This window comes from Diceros bicornis, chromosome 12 (assembly GCF_020826845.1).
Source record: "Diceros bicornis minor isolate mBicDic1 chromosome 12, mDicBic1.mat.cur, whole genome shotgun sequence".
Lineage (NCBI taxonomy): Eukaryota > Metazoa > Chordata > Mammalia > Perissodactyla > Rhinocerotidae > Diceros > Diceros bicornis.
In genome coordinates, this window is record NC_080751.1 from 56,205,590 (window position 1) to 56,221,394 (window position 15,805).

Consider the following 15,805-nt stretch of genomic DNA (forward strand, 5'->3'; position numbering starts at 1 on the left):
CCCTCCCCACATGCCCCTACCCTCCAAACACACACACACACACACACACATACACACACACACACACACTCACACCCCCTTCCTCAGACCACCCACCTGCCTCTGACATCAAACCCCTGGCCTCCTCCTTGTCAGAGGCTAGCTCCTACTCAACTAGGACTTGCTCCTAAGTTCCAAAAACCAGACAGGCCCTGGAGATCTCTGCACCAACCCTCTTATTATACAGGTGTGGTGACGGAGGCCAAAGGAGAGAAGTAGTTCCCTGGGGGATGGAGACTCATCACAGTGGAGGATCTGAGGGGGCTCACTCCAACCCCTCCCCAGCCTGGCGCTGGTCATGCTGGGTCTCTTGGTTTTTCTGTGGGGAGGATAGCACAGCATGCTCCCCCTCGCCAAGTCCTCCCCTCGCTCCCCATTCTGCCCATCAGTGACAAACGAAACTAACCCTCAGAATGGAACTAAGTTCAACCTTGAGATAGCCCTTCAATGAAATGGTCTGCTGGCTTAGGTTGGTGGGGATTTAAAAGCATTTTTCTTTCAATTACAAAAGTAAAGCATGGTCATTGAAAAAATTTCAAACTCATGTGTATACAGTAAAAAATCAAAGTATGCTGCTTTCAATGTCTTCTCACTCCCCCGACCCAGAGATAACTGTTACCACACAAAAATGGGGTTCTCCCACCCAAAGCGCATAAACAAGGCAACTACTTGTGCCATCAGCTTTCGGGAGAGAAATCAGCTTTATTCTGTGAGATCCACGTGCAGGGAGCCCAGAGGAGTGTGCCTTCAGATCTGTCTCCTCCATTCAGGATTTGGGGCAAAATTTAAAAGGTTAAGGAGAACAGGCTGGCACACGGAAACCCTGGCTAGACAGGTTTTTATTGGTGGGCTTCAAGCATTTATGGTAAGATTCTAAACATTTATGGTAAGGTGGGGAAGAAATTTTAACACCAGATCTTCCTGAATGATGGACCCTTTGCTTCTGATAAGAGTCCGACTTCTAAGTTCCGGTCATGCCCCAGTCCTTTGATTCTGTGGGGAGGAGAATCTTTGGTTCCATGGTCACTTCAGGTCAAGATTTCTTCTTCTGTGCATGCTCTGGCTATGTGACTTTGCAAATTTTCTGAAAGGCAATTCTTAACCACTCTGTTGATAAGATGGTGTCAGTTGAACTGGTCCTGGAGGGCCCATGGTTACAGAACCACTTTTAATGGTTTGAGACCTTTGTCTATTCAGATATGAAAAATTGGGTTTTGGGGTTTTTTTATAAACAGGATCCTATTATACATGGTACCTTTTTTTTTTTTTTTTGGTATATGGTTGACAGGTGATAATAAACTAATCTTAAATAATAATTCTTTTTAATCTACCTTATCTGTGGATTTTCCTCATAGAAATTACAAACCCTTCTCAGGTGCTCCCACCCTTTCTCCTCCAAAAATAATATTTATCCTTCCTTCTCTGTACCACTTCTCATCTCATACAAAATTCTATCTTGGGGTACGTATTGTATGATGTTGAACTGGTGGCCTGTTCCAGTTCCTTGGCCTCCCCTACTAGACTGGCAGCTCCCTGAGGTCAGGGATCCTGTGCCCTTTATCCATCCCTCTATCCTGAGTCCCCAGGAGGTGGCCACCTACGTTGCACACTTCAGTGAATGTTTCTCAAAGTGACCTGAACTGGCCCGCATCTCCCTCGTGTAGCCCGCCCCATCCCCTCCACCTGCCATCATTCTCTCCTGATTATGGTTCTTCCAGCAACCTGGGCCAGTTCTGACTGGAAGGGCTAGAAAAGCACGTAGCTTTACTTCTGCCCTGTGGAGTGGCATATGAATGTGGGGTCGGGGGGCAGTCTGGGAAAATGTGTATCCATATGGCGAACGCTCTGTTACCTGCGCCAGTAGGGAAAGGAGGGGGAGGTCTGGAGTATGGAGAGAAACCAGCCCAGGTTTTCCCCTGTGCTAAGGCTACAGAAAAACAAAGGAGAGAGTGAAGGTGAAGGCCCTTGGCTGATGGGGGAAGAGGGTCTGGACATGACTGGTTGGCCCCAGGGCCTGGCTTGGGCAGGAGCTCCTGGGCCTGGCTGCAGACGTGGTCCTGGAAGGGACCTGTCAGCCGGCAGGGCGCCCACCGCCCTCGGGGCCAGGCATCTGCTCAGGGAAGCTACAGGCCAGGGAAAGCCAGCAGAGCTGAGGAGAATGCAAAGGAAGCCAAGAAAGGCACTGGGAAGGCAACTGGTAGAGAAAGGAGACCAGGTTCTGCTCCCATGCCTGCCTGTGACCAGCCTTGTGCCTTCTTGTACTTCAGCATCCCCATTTGTGAAATGGAGCTAATGGCCTTTGACCCGCCTGCCTCACGGGGCTGCTGAGAGGGTCAGAGGAGACAATACGGGAACTTGCCTCATCCTGGAGAGAGCCGCACAAACATGAGGTCCCCTGGTTGATAACAAGTGCTGTGTGAACCCAAATGCTGTAAGGACAACTACCAGGTTGAGAGGTCTGACCCAAAGCTTGTTGTCCAGGGAGGTCTGACTCTAAGATTTCCTCTTTCCCCCACCCAGGGCAATCCTTCTGCTCCCGGGTCCTGGAGAACTGTGAGGATGTGGCTAACTTCGACGAGGTAGGATGTCCTTGGGGATCAGCTCAAGCCCTGAGCCCAGAGGGAAACAAGCACCTCCCTGACTCCTGGGGAGCACTGGTCCCAAACCCTGGGAGGCCAGCTTGCTCAGGGCTCCTCATCTTTAATTTGCTTCCTGGGAGGAGGTATGGTGGGAGGGTTTGGAGGAGCCTCTATCCCCACTCCACCCAGACCTCTCTCAGGGACCTCTGCACAGGAGAGGCCTGTGCAGAGCTGACTGACACGGAGAAGGGCATCTGGGCCCAACTAGCAGCCTGCTGCCCTGTCGTTCTTTCCAAAGGAAGGGCGCATAGGTGTTGTGGGCCTGAAGGTGAAAACCCAGCTGCAGGCCCAGCAGGCCCAGAGGAGAGGTCACCCTTCCCGGTGTTCCCTGGGCACATGCAGGGCTCAGGCTAGCCCCACCTGGCTTCCAGCAAGGCCAGTCTCACACAAACCTCACCCCTTTCTCTCTAAGAGCTAGTGGGGTACCTCTCCCACCATGTCTCCCCAAAAAGCTTTTTCTTTTGAACCTCAGGCTCAGATGGCTAAGTAAATCATTTGTCTCCGTTTATGGCACTTTATCTCATTGGTCCCTACAAGGCCCCGCTCTTGGTTTTTTGTCTGTCTGTATGTATGTGTGCATGTATATATGTATGTATTCTTTTATCCCCATATTCTTTCCCTCCATATACAACCATTCTAATGTGTTTAATGTGTATCTCTTGATTTTCTGTGTGTTCTTACAAAATTCATATTGTTGTCTTGTGAGCATATTATTTTTGTTTACCTAAACGATGTTGTGTTACAGATTTCATTTTGTTTCACCAAGCACTGCTTTTTTTTTTTTTGGTGAGGAAGATCAGCCCTAAGCTAACATCCAATCCAATCCTCCTCTTTTTGCTGAGGAAGATTGGCCCTGGGCTAACATCTGTGCCCACCTTCCTCTACTCTATATGGGACTCCTCCACAGCATGGCTTGACAAGTGGTGCGACGGTGCGTGCCCGAGATCCGAACCTGCAAACCCCAGGCTGCCACAGTGGAGTGTGTGCACTTAACCACTACGCCACAGGGCCGGCCCTACTGAGCACTGTTTTTAAATTCCATCCATCTTGCTATGCTAATCTGTTGCTTCTGCCTGCTGCACAGTAGTCCATGGGGCACATCCAACACATAGGGTGACCAACCATCCTGGTTTGCCTGGGACTGAGGGGGCTCCTGAGACACAGACATTCAGGGCTAAAACCAGAAAAGTCCTGGTCAAACCAGGATGAGTTGGTCACCCTACACATTTCACCTACCCGCTCAGCCAGTGAGGAACCCCCAGCTTGCCTCTAACTTCCCACCAATGGAAATGCAATGAATATTCTTACCCATGTTCCTTTTGGACCTGCGTGAGCATTTCTCTGGGATATACACCAGGATCTGGAATTGCTGGCTCACGGGGTATATGTACAGTTGATTTGACCCAGCACTGCCATAGTCTACACTTCCGCCAGTAGAGTGTGTGGATTCCTGTTTCCCACATCCTCATATACAGCTGCTGTTATCCAGCTTTCTGATTTCACCAGTCTAACCATGATACCACACTATTGTACGAATGGTATATTTAAAGTTTCCTCTTTTGTAAATTGCTTGTCCATATTCTCTGCCCTTTTATCCTATTGGTATAGCTGTCTTTTTCTTATTGATTTGCAAGAGTTCTTTCTATGTTCTAGATATCAACCCATTGTTGGTTTTAGATACTGAAAATACCTTCTCTCAGTCTGCCGTCTATCTATTAACTTTGTCCCTGGTGCCCCTCATTGACTAGAAGTCCTTAATCCTGGTGTGTTTTCAAGTTTTGTTGAAGACGTCTTTCCCTTCCCTGAGGTTACAAATATATGTTCCTACATTTTCTGATTTTATAGTTGTATCTCTTACATTGTATGTGGTGTTACACAGGGGTCCACTTTTATTTTTCTCTAGATAAGAGCCACTTCTCTAACATAAACTTGCTAAGCAATCATGTGGTCTCCATTTACTGTATGTCAAGGTCTAGGTCTGAGCCTTCTATTCTGTCCCATTAGTCTGTTCTTGACCCTTACCACACTGTGCTAATTAATATGGACTTTTTGTTTGTCTTAATATCCGGTGAGGCAAGTTCCCTCTCTTTGCTCTTCTTTTTTAAAGTTGACCTATTTATGGACATTTAGTCTTCCAGATAAATGTTAAAGTTTATCAAGTTCTTCCAAAAACCAGCTGGAATATTGATTAAATTTCATTGAATTAAAAAATTAACTTAGAAAGATGTCAATTTTTTATAATATTAAATCATCTATTCAAATTACCTACCATCCTTTACTAGAATTTTTAAGTTTTCTACATAGAAGTCTTATGTATTCTTAATTATTTCCTAGATGCTTTATTGTTTTGATGTTATTGTGAATGGTATAATACTTTCATTATGTTTTTTGGTTGATTATTGCTGGCACAGAGAAATGCTTTCATTTTATTTATAAGTCCCTCTTTTATCTTGAAAGCTTGTGGAACTCTCTTATTGGTTTTAATAGTTTGTCCATTGATTTTGTTTTTCTTATGTATATGATAATATTATCTACAAAAAGAAGTGTTTTATCTCTTCCTTTCCAATTTTACCTCCTTACTTCTTTATCTTTCTGTATAGTGTTGGACATGATCTCTAGTTCTATGTTAAACAGTAATGGTGATGGTGGGCATCCTTTCCGTGTTTCCGACATTAAAGGGAATAAATGCATCCAAAGTTTTGTCATCAAATATAATTGTTGTAATAAGAGCTTACTATTTAACTTTGGCTTACTAGTTTACTAAGACGTTTTATTATAAAAGGTTGTTGCACTTTATCAAAAACTTTTTCTGCATTGATTGAGACAATCATAATTTGCTCCTTTAGAATATTTCATAATGTATTATTTTTAATACACTGTTAAAATATTTTTATTTAGGATTTATGCAGCTATGTTCATACAATTTTCTGGCCTAAAATTTTCTGGAACAACATGCATAAGATAGGATTTACTAGTCCTTGACATTTTGGAAGAATTGAATGTAAAATCCTCTAAGTCTAGACCGTTTGGGGAGGGAGCTCTTTGACTCCCTTTCTAATTTCTGTATGTCTTCTTGCACCAATTTTGGATTTTTATATTTTTCTAGGCGTTTTTACATTTCATCTAGGTTTTCAAATTTATTAGCTCATATTTGATCATAATGTTTTACAATTGTTTTTAAATCTTTCTTGTGCCTATAGTTATTTCCCCCTTTTTATTCCATATTTCATTTAATTGTATCTTCCCTCTGCCTTTTGTTGTCAGTCTTACTAAAAGTCTGCTTATCACATTAATCTCTGTAAAGAACCAGCTTTTGGTTTCATTAATCTTCCCTGTTGTTGTTCTTCTCCATTTCACTGATTTCTGCCCTTTCCTTAATTATTTCCCTTCTTTCTGTTTATTTTACTTTGCTCTGTGGCTCTTTTCCAACTTCTTGAGTTGAGCGCTAAGCCTGTTAGTTTTAACTTTTCTTGTTTCTTAATAAACGCATTTAAAGCTATAACTTTTGCTCTACATAGAGTTTTAACTGTCTTCTACAAAATTTTATATGTAGTATTTTCATTATTATCCAGTTTTAAACATTTCTTATGTTCCTTTATGATTTTCTTTTAAACTTGAGTTACATAATAATATGTTATTTAATTTCCAAATACATATGAGTTTTTAGCTCCTTATTTTATTCATTCCTAGTTTTATTGCATTATGATCAAAGAACATAGTCATATGATATTGATCCTATGAAATTTATTGAGACTTCTGTTATGGCCTAACTCATGGTCATAAATGCTCCCTCTGCTTCACACGAATGTGTTCAGTGTAGGCTTCTACATATAGCACAATGTAAGTTTAAGCTTATATTATATAAGCTAAGCTTATTAGTTATATTATTCAGTTCCTCAAATTTTCTGTTTATTTTTCTTTGCTTGATCTATCAATTTCAAAAATGATTGCAATAAAATCTACTACTACAATTGTTGATTTATATATTTCTCCCTGCAGTTCTGTCAGTTGTTACCTGATATATTTTGAAACTGTATTAGTAGTTGCCTATGTGTTCATAACGGCTATATCTTCTCATCTATTTTTCCTTTTACCAGTATTTAATATCCTTCTTTCTCTTGTGATGTTTTTTGCATTAACATCTATTTTGTCAGATATTGGGATTGCTATCTCAGCTAATTTTGGTTCATTTATATCTGGTATATCTTTTTTATATCATTTTTTAATATCATATATACCTGGAATATCTTTTTCAATCCTTTTATCTTCTTGGTATATATTTTTCCATCATTTTATTTTCAATATTTCTGTGTTTTTAAATTCAAGTATGTTTTCTTTGGGCATGTATTATTAGACCTTATTTTCTTACCCAATGTGAGAGTGTCTGGTTTTAATTGATTAGTTTTATCCATTTATATCTATTTTAATTGCTATTATTGTAAGGATTATTTTTACCATCATCTTATTTTATATTTTCCATTTACTGTATTTTTTGTTTCTTTTTCTCCTTTCCAGCTTTCCATTGGGTAGATCGGGTTTTCTTCTGTTAGTTGAAAAGTTATACATTCTATTTTTGTTTTTGAGGTAGTCACTGTTACGCACGTTTATGTATCCCTATTGATAGCTTAAAAACAAATCAATAACTATAGTTTCCTCCATCACAAGTACTTTAACACACTCTTGTGCCTCTTTGATTTCCCCACCTCAGTCCATACCCTCATGCCGATGTTGTCTAGATTCGGATTTTAATTCTAGGGTCTTATGAATGTGTGTTCTTTTGCTCTTTTATTTGTCATAGCCTTCTTTTTTCCTTTTTAAGACAACAATAGTCTTCACCAGGATATGTGGTCGTCTTTACTTCTCATATCTCTTTCAGCATCTCTTGGACTTGTTTTTCTTCTTGAGTACTTCCTCCAAGAGTTTTTAATCTGGGTCTTTATGTAGCAAACCTTCTAAAGCCTTGTAAATCTGAGAATATTTTTCTTATTTCTTCTAATTTGAATGAGAGTTTTATTAGATATAAAATTCTAGGCTCCAAGTTCTTTCCTTCACGACTTCAAAAATATCGTTCCCCATTGCTGTCGAGAAGTCTGATGGCCATCTGATTCTTGTAACTTTATGGGTGATCTTTTCTTTCTCTCTGGGAAAAAAAAAGTATAATCCTTTTATCTTTGATATTCTTAAATTTTCTTACAATGTATCTAATTGTCTTATCTTTCCTGTTTTCCACTATTTTGTGAACCCTGTCAAATCCAAGGCCTTTCATTTTTCATTTATTATAGAAAATTCTATCTCCACTATTTTTTTCAAATATCCCTTCCATTCAGTTTTTATATGCTTCCTTCCTCAGCAACTCCCATTATCAGATGTCAACACTTCTACGTCTAGTTGCCATTTCTTAGCTTTTTTTTTTTTTTTTTTTTTTTTTGATGAGGCTGATTTTAATACCATGCCTTCCTTTTTTTTTTTTTTTTTTTTTTTGTGAGGAGATCAGCCCTGTGCTAACATCCGCCAATCCTCCTCTTTTTTTGCTGAGGAAGACGGCCCTGGGCTAACATCTGTGCCCATCTTCCTCCACTTTATATGGGACGCCGCCCCGCCACAGCATGGCTTGCCAAGCAGTGCGTCGGTGCGCGCCCGGGATCCGAACCAGCGAACCCCTGGGCCACCGCAGCGGAGTGCGCGCACTTAACCACTTGCGCCACCGGGCCGGCCCCATCATTTCTTAGCTTTTATATTTTTTTGTCTATCAATCCTTTCCTGCTGTGTTCTGAGGGAGTCCTTCAAATCAATCTTCCAAATTTACTAATTTGTTCTTTTTTGATGATTCCTTGTCTTTGTTTCATATTGCTAATACATTTCTTCATGGTCCATTTGTTCTAATGAGCCTGCTGCAGTTGGTATATACTGCTCAGTGTGTTGTCTTGCTTTTATAGGAGATGTCCTCTCTAAGTGTCTCTTTACTTTGCCCTGTTCAAGTTCCCCTGGTATCACCTTGTCTGTCTGGTAGCAAGTATTAGGGAAGCATCAAAGGCAGGGCTGTGTCAGTCCCTAAGGGTTGAAGGGCAGGCATGAACACCGGGAGCCCCAGTTACCATAGAAACAGAGTCAGGGCCTTATCTCTGAGTCTTTAAAGAGAAACTTGGTTGAGAGAAGGCAGTCTAAATTTTTAACAAACTAGCTCTGGGGGGTTCAGTGAGAGAAGATGTGAGTAGCTGGTCTATCAACACCTATTTTCATCCATCCTCACCCCGGTAGGGCTGTTGTCACAATTTTGTCAGTAAAGGAACAGGCAACAATTGCCCCAAGGTGATGCCAGGGAAAAGTAAGAGCAGAATTTATAAAGATTTCCTCCAATCTATTCTCCCACTGCTGCTGCCACTCACTCACGGCCCAAGCCAGGCAGCTTCCATCCTCCCCACACACAAATCAGCGCAAACAGCCTTTGATCTCCCTGGGTTTCTCACAGTCATTTGTCTCTTTGTTTGTTTGTTAGGTCCTGGAATCCATATTTCCCTCTTGCTTCTGTAGTTTCTCCAGGGTTGACTTTGGGGCAAGAACCAGCAGTCCTAAGTCACCATCTTGGCACAAAGTTCTACTAGGACACCAAGAATAGCTCTCCCCTTCTTTTCTGGGCTTTGCTCTCCCATCTGGTTCTGTTTTGGCTGGGAAGGGCCTCATGGCAGACTGTTCCCTTTGAAGCTGGCATTCAGATGAGAAGATGCCAGGCTGAGGGGCCACCCAGAACTGCTGTCTCCTCCTCATCCTGGGCCCATCCCACACAGTGCAGTTGTTTCTGTAGGCCCAGAGCTGCAGGCACAGGGGAGTGAGGCCTCAACCTTCTCACCTGGGCTTGGGAGCAACTGTTGACCATCACAGCCCCCAGAATGTGCCCTGCCCAAGGACAGTTCTGTTCTTACCTTCTCCCTGTCCTGGCTGTGTGACTTTTGGTCACACAGCCTGGTGTCAGTTTCTAAGCCTCAGTTACCACATTTTGTCAAATGGGGCTGATGATGGGTATGAATTCTCTTTGTAAAATGATGAACAAAATGAGGGATTATTGTGCGGGTAGAACAATTGCTGCATACCAAGCCAGCTGTCTTGGCCTCAGGCTTGCCCCACTACACAACCCACCCACTCCCTTCCCCTCCTCACTTCCCCGGTCAGGGTCTGAGTGGAGGGGCTGGTTGGGTGAAGATGCAGGCAGCCTGGCCCAGTCTCTCACAGTCCTGCCTCCCTGGGCCTCTGACCCCAGTGGGCCAGGCAGAGTGTCCAACTCCCTCCTTCCCACCAGGTCTCCCAGGGGACATGTCCACCCAGGCCTCCAGCCAGTGAGCAACCTGATGCCCCTTCCAAGGGCACTGCCACCCCTTTCCATTAACTGCACCCTGGGACACCTGAGCCACAGGTGTACATGACATTCAAAGTTAATCACCGTGTCCTTCCTCTTCCCGATGCTACCCAGCACGGACGGGACAGGTGGGGAGTCAGTCCTGCTGCCCCCAGCACAGGACCACGTTCTGAGCACTCATGTGTGCCAGGCCTGAGTAGAGATACTCCAGAGGGAGAAGCAGGCTCAACAGCACACGAGGATCCATGCAGGATCTTGGGCATGGGGGATGCTCTGGGTCAGCGTGGAGAGACCAAGGAGGGGGCGGAAGCCAGGGAGTTAGGAGCAAAAGCATGTGGCAGGATCAGAGAGCAGCCAAGAGACAGGGAGAGTGGTTCTCACCTGGGAAAGTTCTCCACCCACGGGCGGACTGGAAGTTTCTGCTTGTCATAATGGGGAACCCACTGGCATTTAGTGGAATGAGGCAAGGGTGCTAAATGACTTGCAGCGCTCAGGCCCTCCCACACTCCAGGGACCTGCCCAACACTTCCCTCTGGGCAGCCCTGTGAGAAGATCATGACAGCGGCTTCCAGCAGCAGCGCTGTGCTGCTTCTTGAGCAAGTCTTCTCTGTCCAATGTCCACAGCAAATAAAGGTGATGAAACTCGGGCTTAGAGAGTGTGTATCCTTCCCTACAGCGACAGAGCTATACGTGGCAAAGCCAGAGTCCTAAGTGCACGCTTAGACCAGATTCTAAGGCCCTCTGGATGCAGCAATAGAAAGCTGCTCCTGGGCCTGACCCCCACTGCCCTTTCAAGGCCTTGTTGGTGTCCCTTCATGCCCCTGCCTCCATTTGTCTGTCTGAGAAGTGGCCCACAGCCTGGCTGCCACTGGTCAGCTGTGCATACCCCCTGCTCAGGGAGGGCCCAGGGGTATCTCCAAAGAAAGGCTGGGACTGCACCTGTGCTTAGACCCATCTCCCCAGATTGGGATGGACAAGTCCTAAACTTGCCTGGCTGGCCCCTGACCCAGGTGGTTCCAGAACAAGCTTGGAAAAGGAATCTCAGCTGCCCCTAGCAAAACCCCCAAAGGCCTCTTGGCTTCCCAGAAAGTCGCTTTTCTCTCCCTTACTGTGTCCAGGCCCTTCAGAAACCATCTCAGTGAGGTACAAAGCGCATTGGCCCAGGAGCCATGAGACCTGAGCCACAGTCCTTGCTGAGGTCTTAACAAGCTCTGTGACCTTGGGTTGGCCACTCAACCTGTCTGGGCCTCAGATTCCCCTTCTGTAAAATGGGGATATACTCCTCACTCTGTCTGCTTTACAGAACTTTTGCATGGCTGAAAAACGAAATAAAAGACAAGAAAACAGATATCTCTTCCTCCTCTACTCAGACAAGGGAGAGAGGGGCTGCTGCAGGCTGGGCTGAGGAACCTGAGTCGGGAGGAGGTGGCTGTGGAAGAAAGACTATGCTCCAACTACAATGGGTGGAAACAGAGCCTGGACTGGTGTCTTCTTTCCCAGAGGCTGGAACCTGAGATCCTGCATTTAACCTACTCTAGAGGAGAGAGAGAGAGAGAGACAGCCTTTGTTCCAGGCTAGCAGCCAGCAGAGGCCCCTGCCCTGGGGGAACGGGAATGGTCATACCCAGACCACATCAAGCCAGTTTGATTTGGCTCTAAGCCAGGCCCTGTGTGGACTAGACCCCATAGGAGAGGCCAGAATAGCAATAATGCTTGTAGGAATAATGAAAAGATCAGCTGCTATTTACCGAGCACTTAGTATATGGCAGGACAGGGGGCTGAGAGCTTTACACAGCGTTATAACACTGCAACTCACTGGGTTGGTATCATCCGAGGTGATAAGTAGCCACATCAGGATTTGAACCCAAGTCTATCAGATTCTAGAGCCTATGGCCACTTGCAAAATGGACAAGGCTCAGTCCTTCCCTCAAGGAGCTCTGTCCAGTGGGGAGATGGACCCAGTACAGACGACAATGGACTATGGGCCTTCCGAGTCCAGAGGAGGGAGAGGCCATCAGCCCAGTGGGTGGGGGGTCAGGGGACCTGATCTCATCTGCCCACTTTGCTAGTATCTGGAAGTCGTGGGCTGTGAGCTCCACAGGGCCAGCAATGTACCTGTCTGGTTCCTCGTTGGCCTGGCACCCGGCACAGGGCTTGGGGAATATTGCTGAAAGAATGCAGAAAAGAATGGACCCAACTTGAGTCTTGGGTCTTTAAATTCCCAAGACAGTCTCTTTCCATTGCACCATAAAGCTTTGCAGCACATCCTACGATTTTCTCCCAAAATCTATAGGACTGTCCCTTTAAGGAAGTTGTCTTGCTGATTTAGGATGGTTCCAGACCCAATCAATGAAGCCCAGAATTATCCAGGTCAGTCTCCAGCCTGCACCACGGAAACCTTTCCATGGAGTCCTAGATCGCTGGAACTAATAGGATACAGAACTCCGCCACCCGGCCAGCACCAGCCACTCACAGCCAAGCCTCGAGCTAGCGAACTGGGTCACAGACCCATACTCCCAGGGCTCCTGAGACCACTCCTACCTCTTCCCTGCCCCTGCCCCTGCCCCTAATCCTACTACCAGCTGCCTTCCTTCTGTCAACGTTCCTATTGCAGGCTGTGATTTCAGGTCTGTGTCTGTCTCCAGAACTATCCGGGAGCTCCCACAGGGCTGAGAGACACCCCTGCATCCTTACACTGCCCACAGTGCCGTGCACAGAGCCTGGCACAATAAGGTGCTCAGCAAACACAGATGGTGCTAGGCAAACATTTGCCCCTGAATGGGGCTTGCTGGCTTGTGACATCTTGAGCAGCACTGTTCACCTTAGCTATTATCTGAGCCCCCCAGAGTGTTTGGAGGCTGACGTGGAGTGGGATCTTAGATGATGTGAGGGTTCCCTTGGCCAAGACTCCAGGGCGCCAATTTTCAGGGCACCTCCAGAAATAGAAGGCACAAGCTTCAGCTGCTGTGGCCACACGAAGAGAATCAGGCTGGAGAGAGGCCCTCTGTCCCTGGAGGCCCCCTGCAGTTCCTGCAGTGTCTGTCCCCAAGAATGCCAGGCCCATAGTCCTGGAACTAACAACAGCACAATAATAATCATTATAATAAACCGCCACCTTGACCAGTCTCTTTCCCTGGGCCAGGCTCTGTGCTAAGTGCTTCCTCAGCCTCACAAGAACCCCAAGAAGCAGCACTGTGACCATCACCCTCACTTTACAGAGGAGGAAGCTGAGGTGGGGGGAGGGGAACTAACCCACCAGGCTCGCACCGCCAGCACACAGCAGCGCTGCCGTCGAGGCAGCCATTTGAGGGCTGTCAATTGAGTGCCTACTATGGGCCAGGCCTGGTGCAAGGTGCAGGGAGACCCCAGTGAAGGAGACAAGACTGGGCGTGTCGGCTCTGCTCAAGCTCTGAACTGCTGAGAGCAACAGCCAAGCTGTCCCTGGAGTTCTTGGGGCAACAGGAAAGAGAGGGAGCAGAGAGCGGGTGTGTAGGGAGGCGAGGCCCAGTACGTGGAGCCCAGCCCTACCGCTGATGACAAGCCTCTCTGACATGAGTCTGACTCAGAGAGAGGCACAGATAGCATGGGGGAATGTCACAGTTATCTAGTGCTGTGTAACAAACCACCCCAAAACTCAGTGACAAGTTATCAACATTGTAGTGTTTCTCATGATTCTGTGGTTGGCTGGGCTCAGCCGGGCAGTTCTTCTGCTCCACATGGTGTCGCCTGCATCCAGCTGGGAGCTCAGTGAGTGCTGACTGTCATCTGGGGCACTTTGGGTCCCCTTGTGGCCTCTCTCCACGTGTCTCTCCAGCAGGACTTCTTTACACGGCAACTGGCTTCTGAGAGGGTCTGGCTCTGATCTCAACTACTAGGCTCTATTACAACTTACTAGCTGAATTACTTTGGCAAATCCTCTCTGAGCCTCAGTTTCCTCATCTGTAAAGTGGGGATTAAATTATATAATGTATGGAAAGTATGTAGCCAGTGCCTGGCAGATGGTCAGCACTCAATAAATAAATGTTGTTATCACTGACAACCTAGAAGGATGATCAGAGCCACAGATCCCCGTCTGAGATTCAGCCTCAGCTAAACTCCCTGGCTTCAGGAGAGGGTCCAGTGTAGTGGATTAAGCCCTGAGCTAAGCATCCACAGACTTAAGTTTGAATCCTGCCTCTGCCACAACCAGCTGTGTTCCTGTGGCAACTCTCACACCCTCCACTTTCCCGCTTGTAAAAGAAGCACGTTTTGCCTATGTTGCTGCGAACCTCGGTTATTAGTGAAAAGTGCTCTGAGAAGCACCTAGTTATACCAGACGTGCTCCCTGGGTTCTGAGGGGGATGCACAGGCCTGGGAGCTCCTGAGCCCCCAAACCTTCCCTCTGGTCTTGCTACGTTCTCTGTGCATGTCAGTGCACATCACCCCAACTGGTGGAAAGGAAGTGACAGCAAAAATGAAGAGACAATGAGAAGTAAAATTTTTTCTGGTAAAAGGCAAATGGGAAATCGACAGGCCAAGGCAGAAGAGGCTGTCAGAAGGTGATGGAGGGAGAGGGAGAGGAGGTGAAGGGTCAGGGAGGCAGGGTCAGCCCCAGACAGATACAGAGTCCCCACAGGAAAAACAAAATAAATCATGCCTCTAATTTCTGCAGGGTTGTGTCACTTACAAAATCCTATCACCTGTGGGATCTCATTTGGTTCTCTCAACAACCCTGTGAGGTGATGTTGTCACTCCCGTTTTACAGATGAGGAAGCGGAGGGAGGCACAGAAGAGTGACAGGAGTGGCCTCCGCTCACAATGTTAACTAGCGGCTGAGCCAGGACTAACAGAATGACCAGTGGGCATGTCCTCTGGAGCTCAGTGAAAAGGGACCTTACCCGCCCTGCTCACTGCTGTTCAACAGGTGTTTGCTGAATGAAGGAAGGTGGCAGCAATGGAGGTGGGCTGGAAAGGCTGCATAGGCCACACCAGGGGGACTTTGGGTGCTAGGAGGGGGAATCTGGACCTATTTCAGAAGCAATGGAGGAGCCACTGAAAATTTTAACAAAGGAAAGGTAAAAATAGAGGAACTAGTCACGGAAAATTCAAACCAAACCAAAGTCCATGCATCTGCTTCTCAGGAAGCCAAGTGGGAGTAGCAACAAGCAGCCCTGGGCCCCAAGTCCCCTCCTTAAGTCACTTCCCTTGAGCTAGAGGCTGATTACACATTAGGAAGCCTTGCCTGTCATGTCCCCCACCCAGCCCCGTGTGGGAGGAGCAAGCAAGGTGGGCAGGTGGGGGAGGGGAGGGAGCTGATGCTTTGCTTTCACAGAAAGTCTTTCCCTTGAGCAGTGGTCCTGAAACTTGGCTGCACACAGACTCACCTGGGGACCCTTACCCCACTGACACCTGGACCCCACCCAGAGACTCTGGGTGGATTAGTCTCAAATGCAGCCTGGGCCTGGGGACTTTTAAAAGCTTCCAGAAGTGATTCTAATGTGCTGCCAGGATTGAGAACCACTGAGAGAGAGACAGAGACAGACAAAGACAGAGAGAGAGACAGAGACAGAGAAAAACAGATGTAAGATTAAAATGGACGTGGTGAGAAGAGAGCAGAGAAACAACAAGAGACAAGGGAAACAGAGACACGAGGGGAGAGTGTGATGTGGGTGGCACATGGTGGGTAGAAGAGTGAGGAGGGGGCAGAAGACATGAGGGAGGAAGTCAGAGATAACAGATAATGGCCTATGCAGGGCCGGTCCTTCCTCTCCTCTGAGAGCCTCTGAGCAGGGCTTTCG